The sequence below is a fragment of the Saccopteryx leptura genome, chromosome 4 (genome assembly GCF_036850995.1).
Source record: "Saccopteryx leptura isolate mSacLep1 chromosome 4, mSacLep1_pri_phased_curated, whole genome shotgun sequence".
Lineage (NCBI taxonomy): Eukaryota > Metazoa > Chordata > Mammalia > Chiroptera > Emballonuridae > Saccopteryx > Saccopteryx leptura.
In genome coordinates this window covers 202,531,735-202,547,304 of record NC_089506.1, presented here as the reverse complement: position 1 = coordinate 202,547,304, position 15,570 = coordinate 202,531,735, and the positions used below count along the sequence as shown (strand labels likewise).

The 15,570-nt window shown below is 43.5% G+C and overlaps 1 protein-coding gene across 1 annotated transcript in view; it reads left to right on the top strand.

Moving 5' to 3' along the window:
* The window catches only part of MRTFB (myocardin related transcription factor B), a 289,724-nt gene that overhangs the window by 38,564 nt on the left and 235,590 nt on the right, over positions 1-15,570 (top strand). The gene's annotated exons all lie outside the window — the stretch shown is intronic.

Here is a 15,570-nt window from a genome sequence, read left to right as displayed (position 1 = left end):
TCTGTTCAGTGACTGGAATTACCTCCATGGGAACCTTTTCCCAGCAGCTTCAACATCTATGCTGGGCACTGGGCGGCTGCCCGCACGGGCCCAGCTCTTTACCATCTGCCGGGCTGCCATTGGCGGGAGCGCTGAGACGCAGCTGGGTTTTATCTGCCAAGGGCCTGGGCCAAGGTGTCCAACCTTTCGGTCTCTAAGAAGGGCTGAGAGAGCCCACCAGCTGTCTGGGGGCTCTCTCAGATACCACATATTATGGTCCCTTCCTGCAGCCCCTGGGGGCTGGCCCTGCCTTGAGATTCTCCAGGAATTGATGAACAACAGCTGGGCACTCAGAAATGACCTAGCGAGAATGACAGAGCCAGCTTATTTATACATTTCTTGGTTTTTAAAAGTAGTAGAAAGGAAGCTCTTTTCATAGGCCTTTTCAAAGTGCTAAGGAAAGAAGAAAGGAAGGTTGGGCTCTTAAAGTCACTTCTACCGAGCAAGTTTTGACTGAGGGCCAATTGCACACCAGCGTGAGCTGGACCTCCCCACAAGATGGGACAGGAAGGGGAGGGGGGCTCAGGCAGGAATACCAGGCAAGGAGGCCAGGCACATTGTGGGGGCTTTTGCATTAAATCCACTCCAATTTTGAGGAGTAGGCGGTATTATTCCCATTTGGCAGACAGGAAAGTACAGCTCAGAGAGGTTGAGTAATTTGCACGAGGCCGCGCTGGTGATGAGGGCGGAGCGGGACTTCACACTGGGGCTGACTGGGTGCAGAGCTCAAGCTCGCTGCTGCAGAACTCCACCCAGGGGAAGTGAGGCTCGAAGATGGTACCCTGCTTTTTTCAATTTAGGCACTCTCTCCTGAGCATGGGGAACCTGCAGAGGGCTGGCTCCCCTTGGTCCATCCGGCCCTGTGCTCACCCGGTCGGGGAGTCCCTGAGGCCAGTCTCCCACCTCACTGCATCAAACACACATGGCCAGCTTCCAAACCTTAGGGCAGGGGTCCCCAAACTACGGCCCCCGCGGGCCGCATGCGGCCCCCTGAGGCCATTTATCCAGCCCCCGCCGCACTTCCAGAAGAGGCACCTCTTTCATTGGTGGTCAGTGAGAGGAGCATAGTTCCCATTGAAATACTGGTCAGTTTGTTGATTTAAATTTACTTATTCTTTATTTTCAATATTGTATTTGTTCCCGTTTTGTTTTTTTACTTTAAAATAAGATATGTGCAGTGTGCATAGGGATTTGTTCATAGTTTTTTTATAGTCCGGCCCTCCAACGGTCTGAGGGACAGTGAACTGGCCCCCTGTGTAAAAAGTTTGGGGACCCCTGCCTTAGGGAATGGCTATGAAAATTTGTCATAAAGCATTTCAAGCAAACAAAAAGTGTAGGGAATAAGAACCAGAATACCCACTTTCTATCACTGAACTTAAGAAGTAAATGTTAAAAATACAGTTTACGCGCTGTGTCTCCCTCACTTGCTAGCTGTTCCTTCCCTGGTTTATAGCCACCATCCTGATGGGTGTGTTTCTTATTTGCACATGTGTCTTCATACAGGGTGCAGCAAAATTAGGTTTTGACAATTAAACATTTTTTCATGTGCTTATTGGCTATTGGTTTATCTTTGAAGAAATGTCGATCAGAGTCTTTGTCTATTTTTTTTTAATTTGGTTATTTGTCCTTTAATTATTGGGTTGCACACAAAACAATTTATTCTTGTATTATCATTTATTGATTATTGTATTTTTTTCCATCTGTACAACTGTAAACCTACTTTTTGCCCCACCTCATATTTTTGCTACATTTGTATGTGTTCCTGAATAAAAGTGTTGTTTGTATGTGTCAGTGTTTTTATATAAATGATATCATGTTGTACATATCCACATGCAGCACCATGCTTTTTGTAAAGTTTTATTGCTACCATATAGTGTACCCACTTATGATATACAATTCATTGGCTTTTAGTATATTTACAGGGTGAATGTACTAAGTATAGTATATTTAGCATCTGTCACCACAATCAATTTTAGAACACTTTTATTACTCCAAAAAGAACACTGCCACCCCCTTTGACCATCACCCCAGGTCTCCTCAGCCCCCACACCTTAGCAACTACTAGTCTCCTTTCTGTCTCTATAGATTTGCCTAGTCTAAACATTCCACATATGGAATTCCATTTATAAATGGAATGACCAGCCTTTTGTGTCTAACTTCCCTCCCTTAACATGATGTTTTCATGGGTCATCCATGTGGTAGCCCGTATCAGTGCTTCTTTATTGAAAACTAATATTTTATTGTCTGAGTAGGTCACATTTTATTTATTCATTTGTCAGTGAAAGGACATTTGGATGGTCTCCCGTTGGGGCTATTATGAATAATGCTGCTGTGAACCTTCATGTATAGGTTTTCGTGTGGACCTACTTTCACCTCAGTTCTACACACCTTGGAGTGGAACAGCTGAGTCATACAATAATTCTATGCCTAACTTTTTGAGAAACTGCCAAACTGCTTTCAAAAAGCAGTTGCACCATTTTGCATTCCCACCAGCAAAGTATGAGGGTTCCAATTTCCCGATATCATTGCCAATGCTTGTTATGGTCTGTCTTTTTTGTTAGAGCCATCCTAGTGGGTATGAAGTGGTGTCTCACTGTGGTTTTGATTTGTGTTTCCCTAGTAGCCAATGACTAGGCTACTAATAGCCAATTGAACACCTTTTTATGTGTTTATTGACTATGTCTTTATCTTTGAAGAAACGTCTATCAGATCAGATTCTTTACCTATTTTTTTTAATTTGGTTTATTGTCTTTTAATTATTAAGTTGTCATAGTTATTTGTATATTCTAGATATAAGTCCCTTAATAGATATATGATTTGAAATTTTTCTCCCATCCTGTGGATTATCTTCACTTTCTTGTTATCTTTGAAGCACAAAATCTTTTCATTTTGGCAGAGTTCAATTTATCTATTTTTTTTTTTCTTTTGTTGCTTGTACTTTGAGTGTCATATCTAAGAATCTACTGCTTAATCCAAGGTCATGAAAATTTACTCCTATGTTTTGTTGTAAGAGTTTTATAGCGTTAGATTTATATTTATGTCTTTGATCTATTTTGAATTAATTTTTGTTTATGGTGTGAGTCAAAGATCCAACTTCGTTCATTTGCATGTGGCTCTCCAGCTGCCCACCACCATTTGTTGAATTGAATTATCTTGGCGCCCTTGTTGAAAATCAACCAGCCCTAAACATGAGGGTTTATTTCAAGACTCTCAGTTCTATTGGTCTAGAAGTCTATTCTTATGCCAATTCTACACTGTCTTGGTTACTGTAACTTTATAGTAAAATTTGAAATGAGGGAGTGTAAGTCATCCAATTTTTTTCTTTTTCAAGATTGTTTTTACTCTTCTGGGTCCCTTGAATTTTCATATAAATTGTAGGATAAGCTTATCAATTTCTGCAAAGAAATTATTTGGTATTTTGATAGGGATTGCATTGAATCTGTAGATCAATTTGAGTATTGCCATCTTTATAGTGTTAAACCTTACTATCTATGAATGTGGGATATCTTGCCATTTACTTAAATCTTCTTTAATTCTTTTCAACAGTAGTTTTAGTTCAAAAGTCTTATGCTTCTTCGGTTCAATTTATTTCTAAGTATTTATTCTTTTTGACGGTATTGTAAATGAAATTGTTTTTCTTAATTTCATTCTAGATTTACTCATTGTTAACATATGTATAGAAGAAATACAATTATTTTGTGTATGCCGATCCTGAATCCTGTCACCTGCCTGAACTCAATTAGTAATTCTAATAGTTATTATGGTGGATTTCTTAGGATTTTCTAGACAGAAATTATGTCATCTACAAATCAAGGTAGTTTTGCTTCTCTCTTTCCAATCTAGATGCCGTGTGTGTATGTGTGGTGTGTGTGTGATACTTGCCCTGGCTAAAATTTCAGTGCAATATTGACTAGAAGTGTCAAGAGTGGTCATCCTTGTCTTGCTCTGGATTTTAGAGGGAAAGCATTTGGTATTTACCAAAAATAGATAAATTAGACTTTAAGTATGATGTTAGCTCTGGATTTTTTTTATATCAATAGATGTCCTTTGTCTGGCTGAGGAAGTTCCCTTCTACTCATAGTATGTTGAGTGTTTTTGCTGAGATTTATTCACAAGTCACTATAGTTTGTAACATCTACTTTTACTGAAGATTTTGTAAGGGAGACAGAGGAAAAGGTTAAGTCACATATCTATCTCCCTTAATTACACCTTCTTTATTTCTCTCCCCAAATGTCCCTGCTACAACTCTCTCTCCCGAAGCAAACTCTCTTCTTTCTCATTCATTTGCTCACCAGAGGGCTTTCAGCAAAACAGACACTCTCCTCTTCATCCATCTGGAGACAATTTCAGGAGAGAGGGAGTTCCATAGAAGAATTTCTTCATTCTGCTTGATGAGAAGACAGTAGATCCACCAAGGCTTCCTGAATAAGAATGCCGTTAGCCTAGATTAGAAGAATGGGTAGGATAAAATTGTTTGAGCAAAGCTGTGTCAGGTTGTATTCTGTCATTAAATGAAACTGAATGTAGCCCCCTAATAAGGTCCAAGTTGAATAGACTTGATTATTATTACAATGATCTTCTGCTCATATGATAATTGCATTAATTGTATCTATAGGATCAATATCATTTCTTGTCTCTAGAGTTTCCCTGTCCAATATAGTAGCCATGAGTCACATGAGGTATTTAAATGTAAACTAATTACAGTTAAATAGCATTAAAAATTGTTCCTCGTTTGCATTAGATTCATTTTAAATGATCAATAGCCACACATAGGTAGTGGTTTTTAGGATGGATGGTCTACAACATTTCCATCACCATTTTGGAAAGGTCTATTGAACAGCATTGTTCTTGTTTTAGAGAGAGGGACATGGAATTAAGGAATTAAGGAACTAAGGAGCAGACCCGTGAGCCCTGGGCATAAGGTAAAGGCAGCCAGGCTGGAGGTTAGTAGGCTGCATACCAGTTAAGCTCTGCCGCCCCTAATTCTTTGGACAAACTACTACTCCTCTTTGGTTTTCTCATTGCCAAGGAAATAAAATCATTGGGCAATATAACGTTAGGAGTCCATCCAGTGATTTATAGATTCTATGGCTGTTTAGCCAGAAAGGAGCATATGAAGATGTTTCTTCCAGATGTAGAGAAAAGAGCCTTGCACTCGGAGAGAGAGCAGCTGGCTCTGGCGCTGCCCTGCTGGACCATCACAGGCAAGTCATTTAACCTTTCTGAACTCCATTTCCGCATCTGTGAAGGGGGGACATTTGGGAGGATGAACTGACAGCATATAAAGAAAAGCACTTAGAGAAAAGACCAGAGGTCACCGGACACCACTGGGTCCAATAAAGTGGGAAAGTTCCCAGTAAACAAAGCTAAGTGGGTGCATTTGCTGCAGGATTCCTCAGAGCCTTAAATATGCTAAATGCATATGATGTGCATCTCGAAGCATGTCCCAAATTGATGTGACCGCAGAATTCCATTTTGTTCTTTAGTTCTCCCCTGGGATGCTCACAGGCATTTGTAACTGTTACATGGAACACACTTGGGAATCGCCATTTGCTGGGAGGGAACACTTCTCTGCTGTAATTTGTATTGACGGCTGTCACCCAGAGTTGCCTCTGAAAAATGTATGACCTCCGGAAGGATTGGAAAGATCTGGGTTGGATGACATCACAGAGATTGCTTAGAGTGGAGGCAGCCCATAAGAGGAAACCAGAGAAGAGAGGGAAGAGGGCACATCTGGGGAAGGTACAGGGTGTCAGAGAGAAGCTATCGCTGCTGAATGCAGATGAACTGCGTGCCAGGCGCTGACCTTGACATTTTCATATGCATCAGCTCCCATCCCTGGAGCAACATGGAGAGGTAGGTGTCATCTTCATCAGCAGGCAGTGCCAAGCCCGGTTCATAGATGAGGAAACTGAAGCTCAGGGAGGTTAAGCAGCCTATACACCTTTCAACATGTTGTAAGTGATAGAGCTGAGATTTGAACCCAGGACTACCAAAGCCCCATAGCCTAACCCTCCTGCTTCAGGAAGCCTAAAATGGGATGGCCCCGACCTTGAACCTTGCAGGGGCTGGGAAAGCAAACTGTGGTTTGTGAATCTAGTGTTGCTGTCATCTGGCATTTTCCTTAGAGCTGAGCGAGCTCTTTTGAATGGAATGAGCTTACTCCATTATCCTTCCCCATTCTCTCCAGCCTCCCAGCGAAGATGATTGAAAAGGCCCTAAACGTAGAGCTAAAATCAGTCTTTCATCCTAGCCACATGCCACCCCTGCTCCTCTGGGAATCCTGCAGTTAGGGGACCAGTGTTAAGCCTGAGATTTCAGGAACTGGTTTTGAGAAGCTCTCACTCCTATGCAGCCGTAGCCACTAAGGAAAGCACAGAGGAACTTGCTGGGAGGGTGGGAGCCTGGGCTTCAGGCAAGGACGAGGGGGCGTGGCACAGAGCATCGAATTCTGTGTCTCTTGGTGGATTGTGCAGTCTCCACTTTGGGACAGAATATTGATCAGCTGCCACCAAAAGCAGTTGCACCAATTTCTATTTCAAAACGTAACTTCTTAAGCACATTGAATCTGTGTCTCTGTGATGATCAAGACAACACAGCAAACAGAAACCCTCATCTCATGTCATCAGCACTTTAGCATTTAAAAATAGGATGGCAGGTTGGGACCTTACAAAGGGAGAAGAGGGGGAAATACTGTACATACTGTGTATTTGTGACTGTTTTGGCTGAACTTGAAAACAGATGTTTTTGTTTTCAGTTAATTAGATTAACTCTGCTGCATTTACAAATGGAATCCCCTGCTCCGGTGACAACCAATGTTTCTTAAACATGTGTTGTAATCTTGCCTTTAAATACAACCACATGTATGACATATTTTGTTTTCTCTTGGTCATTGGACTGGAAAACTATTAAGACAACATCTGCTTGGCTTTCTGATTGAATCAGGGGAAAGAGCAATTCTCTCTACTGTCCTTCAGATTATGCCTGGGATATCCAGTTTCAGCTGCTAACCACTTTCCCACTCCTGAAGAAATCTGATTCCTGAAATGAGTTTTCTACTGGAAACTCTGGGTCTCACTCACTCAAGGACCAAACTGCCTTCTGATCTCGTCTCCAAGCTGGGAAGTCCACCCTCGCACATCCCACGCCCCTCAAATTCACTCTTGTAACCCTTTGTTGGTTTAGTAGTACTCAGCCCAAGTTGAAATTATTATCCCTTTAGCTGTCTGTCTCTACCCTGAGAATATTCCCCGCAGGAGGGCAGGACCCATGTCTATCAGCCATATACCCCTACTCCTCTAGAGTCTTAGTTGACAACTCAATAAACATTTTGTTAAATGTGTTTTTATTTAACGGTGTTCCCCAATTTGGGTGGAGAATGAAGTTTGAACCATTTCGTAAGAACGTTATTGACTGTGACCACTTCAGTTCTTCTAATAACATCAAGAATTTGGGTGTTGATGTGTTTCTACCATCTCACTTGCTATTTACCGCTTCACTCACCCTGCCGTGTGTGTGTGTGTGTGTGTGTGTGTGTGTGTGTGTGTGTGTGTGTGTATTAACAGAAAGAACATCTCTGGGCTCAGAGCTAAAGACAAGGGCTAGCTAGGATTTAATAACATCATTTTGTTTTCTGAGTGTTTAATTTTTTTAAATAATATTTGTGACTCTTTTTTTATGGTGGTGATAGAAAATCTCCTCTTAAAAGAAACTTAAGGTCAAATGTACTATTTTAGGAAAAATGGTACCAGCGCAGGTGAAACGAAGCAAAAGGTTTGAAAGTGGCAGCCTCCTGGCTGGAGCTTGGGAACGGATGCACGCATGCGTGGGTGGGTGCTGCGTGTACACACGCTCTTCTGTGGGAACGTGACTTAGAGTTCTGTTTGGCCTGTGCCTGGGGAAAGGCAATTCAGTGAAGAGAACTTTATTTTCCTCTCTTCCCCAAATAAATTAGGTCTGTGCTAAGTCCCACTTCCTAACCCCTTCCTCTTCCTTCTTTCCCCAAGGCTGCTTTTGGGGGGATGGGAGCAGGGTATTATTCAGAAAGGAACTAAGAATCTGGGCCAACATTAGATGTGGTGTGGTTAGCCCCCCCCCCCCAGGACATTGGAAGGAAATACCTAGAGCAGGGGTCCCCAAACTTTTTACACAGGGGGCCAGTTCACTGTCCCTCAGACCGTTAGAGGGCCAGACTATAAAAAAAACTATGAACAAATCCCTATGCACACTGCACATATCTTATTTTAAAGTAAAAAAACAAAACGGGAACAAATACAATATTTAAAATAAAGAACAAGTAAATTTAAATCAACAAACTGACCAGTATTTCAATGGGAACCATGCTCCTCTCACTGACCACCAATGAAAGAGGTGCCTCTTCTGGAAGTGCGGTAGGGGCCGGATAAATGGCCTCAGGGGGCCGCATGCGGCCCGCGGGCCATAGTTTGGGGACCCCTGACCTAGAGCTATTATCTTAGCTGAATCCTGGAATTGCAGAGAAATCGTGTGTTTTTCTGGAAGGAAGGCCTCCGTCATTCACCAGGTTCTTAATATTCCCTATGAAGGTTTCACAACCCCTGGCCTGGGGGCCCACCAGGAATGAAGCGTAGCTGTGCAGTTCTGACCCTTGGTTTTCTGCCATACACAGCTGGTCAGTTAATAATACAGCAAGTTAATAATTAACTTGGGGGTTATGTGATCCTTAAAGATATAGACTTGCTTGTCCTGTCTTCACTTGAAGAACACTGTCGCCATCAAAACCAGAGGGATCTCCCAAATGGCGCTGTGCTTACCTGTCATAAGAACAAGAAACGGTCTGCTTTCTGGTCTGTGTTCACACTAGACATAGTCTGTCTGGTTCACCTTCTGCTTTCATTATCCTTGAATTAATGTTTAAATGCTTATAGGACTCTGTCTCCTCTCCCCTGTAATATGTTAGTAAACCAGGATAGGAATGGGTGGACCCACTGACCTGTTTATAAGCCAGGGGGCAGGAAATTTTTGTCGATTGCATGACTTTAAGCAAGTTACTTTACTTCTCTGATTCATAGGAGTGATGCTGAATTTAGATCAAATAAAGGAACAGATTTGGGAGCCTTGTGGAAAGTTAGAAGAGTCATAAGGTGTAAAAAAAGGTCTATTTAGAAAGCTGGATTCAAATCATCTTCAGGACCCATAACTTCAAGAAGCTCTTGGAGTGAGTCAAGTTCCTCGCAGCTAGAAATAAGGTGTGGAACTTGCAACTGTTTGCAGAATTTTTCAGCTTAATTTTTTATTTTTAGATGGGTCCTACTCAGATTCTTCAAAACATAGAAAATACCCTCCGTTGGTGACTATAGATGGTGGGTATTTTCAGTTGTCTTAAACCATTCCTTTTTATATATGTATACTGTACCCCATTCCCAGTTCATGTGAGTGAGGTAGTGTTGATTGGCTTCAGATGTGGTCATGTGATTCAGACTTGGCCAATTAGATCTTAGATCATCCCATTCCCCCAGTCATAAGCTATTGGTTCAGGTAGAATACTGTCATTTAGTTTGGGCCAATGAGATGAAAAAGGCTTTTACAGGAAACTCTGAGATACAACTGTGTTCCTTTCAAATTAACCAGAACCTATCTTATTGTAGAGCTGAATCCTATATAGCCCTCTTGGGAGCAAGGGGAGAGAATTTGTCTGAAAATGGCCAGGAATAAGAATGGAACAAGCGATGGGAGGGTCAGAGTTGTGATTTTATTACTAGAATCATTAAATCCAGTTGTACCCAAATCACTGTGCCTTTTGATGATGTGAGATGTGTTTCTTTCTTTCTTTTTCCTGAAGCCACTTTGGTACAAGATTTTTGTCACTTGCAACCATAAGAGAGAGTCTTGACTAAAGCATTATTTTTTCTTATTTATTTATTGATTTTTAGAGAGAAAGAGAAAGCAACGTCAATTTGTTCCACTTAATCGTGCACTTATTGGTTGATTCTTGTAAATACCCCAACTGGGGATCAAACCCATAATCTTGGCTTATAGGAACTACACTGTAACCAACTGAGCTACCCAGTCAGGGTCTGACTACAGCATCCTTAACATCTTTGTCAAAAGCTTTTTTTTTTTTCTTTTTAAAGAAAAGTTGTTTTTTTCTTGATGTGAACCACATCCAACCTGTGGCCTCAGATCCCATCTGAACCTACTTATCCATTGGAATTATTCATCAAATTCAAGTTTTCATTTAGTCTTTTTTGTTGGTTGGTTGGTTGGTTGGTATTGGGCATCTATTTGGGCACCACACAATGATGGGAACCATCTATCACATTTATTTATCACTTCACAGTTTTTTCAAAAGGTTTTTGCAGGTGTTATATCAAATAGCCCTCACTTTACATGAGGAAACTGAGAGTCAGAGAATTAAAGTGACCTTGTATCCAGGGCCACACAATTAACAGGTCGTGGTCTCCAGCCCCAGCCTAATGCTTCTGGTTCTCAAGGGTGTGTTCTTTAGTAATTACCGGCCACAGATAATTGAAGGGTCTGAGGAGATAAACAGGTAATACTCTAACTTCATGAACAAGATACTGGCCCTGGCCAGTTGGCTCAGTGGTACAGCATTGGCCTGGCGTGCGGAAGTCCTGGGTTCGATTCCCGGCCAGGGCACACAGGAGAGGCGCCCATCTGCTTCTCCACCCCTCCCCCTCTCCTTCCTCTCTGTCTCTCTCTTCCCCTCCTGCAGCCGAGGCTCCATTGGAGCAAAAGATGGCCCGGGCGCTGGGGATGGCTCCTTGGCTTCTGCCCCAGGCGCTAGAATGGCTCTGGTCGCGACAGAGCAATGCCCCAGATGGGCAGAGCATCACCCCCTGGTGGGCATGCGGGGTGGATCCCGGTCCGGCGCATGCGGGAGTCTGTTTGACTGCCTCCCTGTTTCCAGCTTCAGAAAAAAAAAAAAAAAGATACTGTATTCACTGTACCCAATGTTCTCCTTCCAACAGCTCCATCATGTGTCCCCAGAGCCCTAATCTTTTGTTCACGGTGGCAGATACCCAGCAAGTTCCTAGAAGTGTCAGGAGTATAAAAGCAACCCTAGGGTTTGTTTGCCCCCAAGCTGAAGATACTTCCTTCTCAGACTTCGGGAAAATTTATGTCCTAACCTAAACCGTTATGTTCTCCTCGCCGCGTCACACTGTCTTCCACCCCTGAGCGTAGGCCCCTTTCCTGCCTCCTTCCCTACCATTTTCCTCTACTGACTTAATCATCCTTCCTGTATTTGTCAGAGCTGTTGGTTGCAAACAACAGAATCCATTCTAGCTACTGTGAAAAGGAAGGGACAATGTTAGATGGTAGTAGGTAACTCACAGAATGCCCAGCAGGATCGGATAGATAAGCTCGGGGGATACACAGCCAGGAACAACACCTGCATCTTAGCTTCCAGGGCATCTGGGAAAGAGAGTTTCTGGCTTCCACCTTTAGCAGAAGAGATACTCAAATGGGAAAAATTTTCCAAATCTAAGAATTGTGTTTAAGAAGAGCAGCCAATAGAGTGGCTCTGGTTGCGGCAGAGCGACGCCCCGTAGGGGCAGAGCATCGCCCCCTGGTGGGCAGAGCGTCGCCCCTGGTGGGCATGCCGGGTGGATCCCGGTCGGGTGCATGCGGGAGTCTGTCTGACTGTCTCTCCCGGTTACCAGCTTCAGAAAAATACAAAAAATACAAAAAAAAAAAAAAAAAAAAAAAGAAGAGCAGCCAAATGCACAAGAAATTGTACAATAAAATTCCTAAGATGTCACCACCGCTGCTAACTCATCCACCCCCACGACCCCTACTCGTAGTTAGGTTCCTCTGTGTTCTCATAGGATCTGTGTCCACAGCTGTGATGGCACGTGATCCTCCGTGATCTACTCCTGCCCCCTAACCGAGGGCATGCTTTCTCCTTTCTCGGCGCCGTGCAGCTCACTCTGCCTGAATTGCCCTTCGTCTCCCAACAACACCTTCCACCTTTGAATAAAGTTAACTTAGGTTTATTATTCTTCATGTCTTATCTCAAAAACAATATCCTCAGAAAAGCCAACCTGACTTCTCTCCTTAGTTATGTGCTGTTCAGGCTGCTATAACCAAAACACCATAGACTGGGTGACTTGAACAACAGAAACTTATTTCTCACAAGTCTGGAAGTTGAGAAGTCCAAGATCAAGGTGCTGGCAGATTTGGTATCTGGTGAGCTGTCTTCTCACTATGTCTTTACATGGCCGGTGGAAGGGGCAAAAGACCTCTTTGGGGTTTCTTTTATAAGGGCACTAATCACATTCATGAGGGCTCCACCCTCATGACCTAATCACTGCCCAAAGGCTCTACTTCCTGATACCACTTTGGGGGCTGGGTTTCAACATACAAATATTGAAGGGACACATTCACTCTATAGCATATGTTCACAGTATCTTGCTATTTTAAATTCATCTACTTACCATAGTTTTTATATTTTAAATCCAGTCTTTCCTACTGGACTTTAAACCTCAGGAGAGCAGGGAAACCCACCTGTTTTGTTCACCATTTTCTATCCCTTGGCCCCCCAGCCCTTGGCATGGCAAGCCTTCTGTAAATAGCTGTTGGATGAAATAATGAATTGAATGGACACAGTCACACTCGATTGATGTCAGAGCATACTTCAGATTTCTGTCCCAAGAGAAGATCACACTTTTTTTTTTTTTTTTTTTTTTCCTATTAGAAGTGGTTCTCATATATTGTTGGGATCAAATGAATCTGAGTGAAAATTATGCCAGAAGAATGGACATTTACAGGGAGGATAGAGAGCCTGTTTTTCTTGGATAACGCAAAGAGGCTGTTACCATTCCCCAGTCCGGGAGGGCAGCAGAAGCTGGGTGGCTGTGTAGGAGACACACACTGGCGGGTCCTCCAGGCGCACTGACCCCCAGCTCCACATGCAAGCAGGCCTGCTGGCATAAGCCCCATAGGAGGGCAGGAAGGTGTGGGTGAGAAAAGCTCTCGGCTTTACTTCTGGGGGAGCCAGAAAAGAGGAGGGAAGCTACTCTCCCTTTGTGAAGTCTCAATTTAGTTCAGCTCAACCAGCTTTCTTGGGTTCCTCATTCTTGGCAGCTAAGGCATGGCCCTTTTCCAAAGGATCCTTGCTTTGTGAGAACCATAAATCCTTCCATCTCTCCCTCTCCCCTGACCCCCTTCCTCAATGGACAAAATGCCCAGGTCTCTCTTATCGTAAGAATCTTCCCTTACCCCTGCTTTCTCTTCCCTCACTGCCAATATTCTACAGAGGGCTCACATCGCCCCTCTACAGCTGACTTTTCCTTTTAACCCCTGACCATCCAGCTTCTGCCCCTCGCTCTGAGACTGGCTTCTCCAGCCCCAGTGTTTCTCAGGGTCCTAACTCAGTCATCCTTCTCCTTATGAGGCCTCTTCAAAAACCTTATGAAAACTATAGACTTCCTTTCCAATGAAAACACACTCTTGCACCCATGTAAACATTTGTAAGTAATTTCAGGAGTCCATGTGCCTTCTTGACCCCAGCTTAAATCCCCCAGATAATAACCCTGCTTCTGAGTGTGAAACCCAGAGGTCTTTCCTTAACCAGCTTTGGGGATAAAGAAGCCAAGTTCTGGAGTCAGACTACTTGTTGTAGGTTCTGTCTACACCCTTCCTGGCTACATGAACATGAGTCAGTCTGAACCTCAGTTTCCCCAGTTATGAAAAGGGGATAATAATATCTAACTTTGCAGGGTTGTGATGAAGCTTAAAGGGGTTAATTCAGGTAAGGGATTTAGAACAGCACTTGTCATGTATTAAACACTCATGTGTTCATTGCCTTCATTATTATTTTACTTTCATTGCTTGTTATTCTCACTGACCTCATTGATTTTAGGTCAAATATGGTTCCATATCACAGTTATGTCTTGTTGGCTACACATTGTAAATAATAATAATAATAATAAATTCATCGACAACATTTAGAAATTGAGAGTCCACATGAGCCTGACCTGTGGTGGCACAATGGATGAAGCATTGACCTGGAATGCTGAGGTCGCCAGTACCAAATCCCAGGCTTGCCTGGTCAAGGCAGATACAAGAAGCAGCTGCTAAGAGTTCCCCACCCCCGTTCTCTCTCTCTCTCTCTTTCTCTCTCTCTCTCTCTCTCTCTATCTATCTCTATCTCTATCTCTCCTCTCTCTAAAATCAATAAATCTTTTAAAAAAAGAATTCACATGAAATTCTAGATTTGTGGCTTCTCTTGGAAAACCAGGTCTGACAATCTTACCTGGTGTTTCTGCCTGGCGTGATGGGACAAAAGTGAGTAGTTAGAATAGTCTTCCAAGTTGCCACGGTCCCCCCACTGTACCCAAGAATCCAGTGCACTTACATAGTTGTATTCCCTACAGTCAGGAAACAGTTCTTGTACCAAGACAATGAAAGCTAGACCAAGGGGGCCATATATTTTCCAAAAAAAAAAAAGGTAGAAATTCATCTGTGTGAGGAAAGACTAAGCCTGTGAGTTTTGTGTTGCAAACATCTTCACTCATCGGCTTTACCGCCCGACCCCTGAGGGCATTGGAGTTTTCCACCTTGGCCTCTGCGCAGTGTGTAACCACGGCCCTTGCTTGGTTCCTTCTCACATTCTGTCCTCTACCAGCTTCCTTGTCACTGCCCCAGGGGACTTCTTTTTTTTTTTATCTCACTCCTATGGTGAGAATGACATGGGTTTTAGAGCTTCGAGCTGAACAGACCTTAGTTAAACCCTAACTCTTCTGGGCTTCCTTTTTGTGTCTATGGAAAGGGTACAACATCTTTACCCTGTGGGGCTGTTCACGAATTAAACAAGAGAATAAACATCCATCTGTCAGCATAGTGCCTTTAAATAGCAGTTGCTCAATGATGCTTGTTCCTGTCCCTTGACTGTCCTCTGACCCCTTCTCTCACTGTCGTCCTCTTGCTTTGAGTGAGCAATCTCATTTCTATACTTTCGACTGTTGCTTCCCTCCAGCTGACTTCCGCCACCACCGGGGCGATGTTCTTCTGCTCTTCCTCCTCTTTGCCATTACATCTGACAACGAATTTTAAAAAGCATCATCTATGGAGAGAATTTTAAAAAAGATGATCCTGCCCTGGCTGGTTGGCTCAGTGGTAGAGCATCGCCCTGGCATGCAGGAGTCCCGGGTTCGATTCCCAGCCAGGGCACACAGGAGAAGCCCCCATCTGCTTCTCCACCCCTCCCCCTCTCCTTCCTCTCTGTCTCTCTCTTCCCCTCCCGCAGCCAGGGCTCCATTGGAGCAAAGACGGCCCGGGCGCTGGGGATGGCTCTGTGGCCTCTGCCTCAGGCGCTAGAATGGCTTTGGTCGCAACAGAGCAACGCCCCAGATGGGCAGAGCATCGCCCCCTGGTGGGCATGCCGGGTGGATCCCGGTCGGGCGCATGCGGGAGTCTGTCTGACTGCGTCCCTGTTTCCAACTTCAGAAAGATACATACAAAAAAAAAAAAAAAAAGATGATCCCCATCTTTCCAACAGCATGTTGATTGGATTTTGCTCTCGTATTG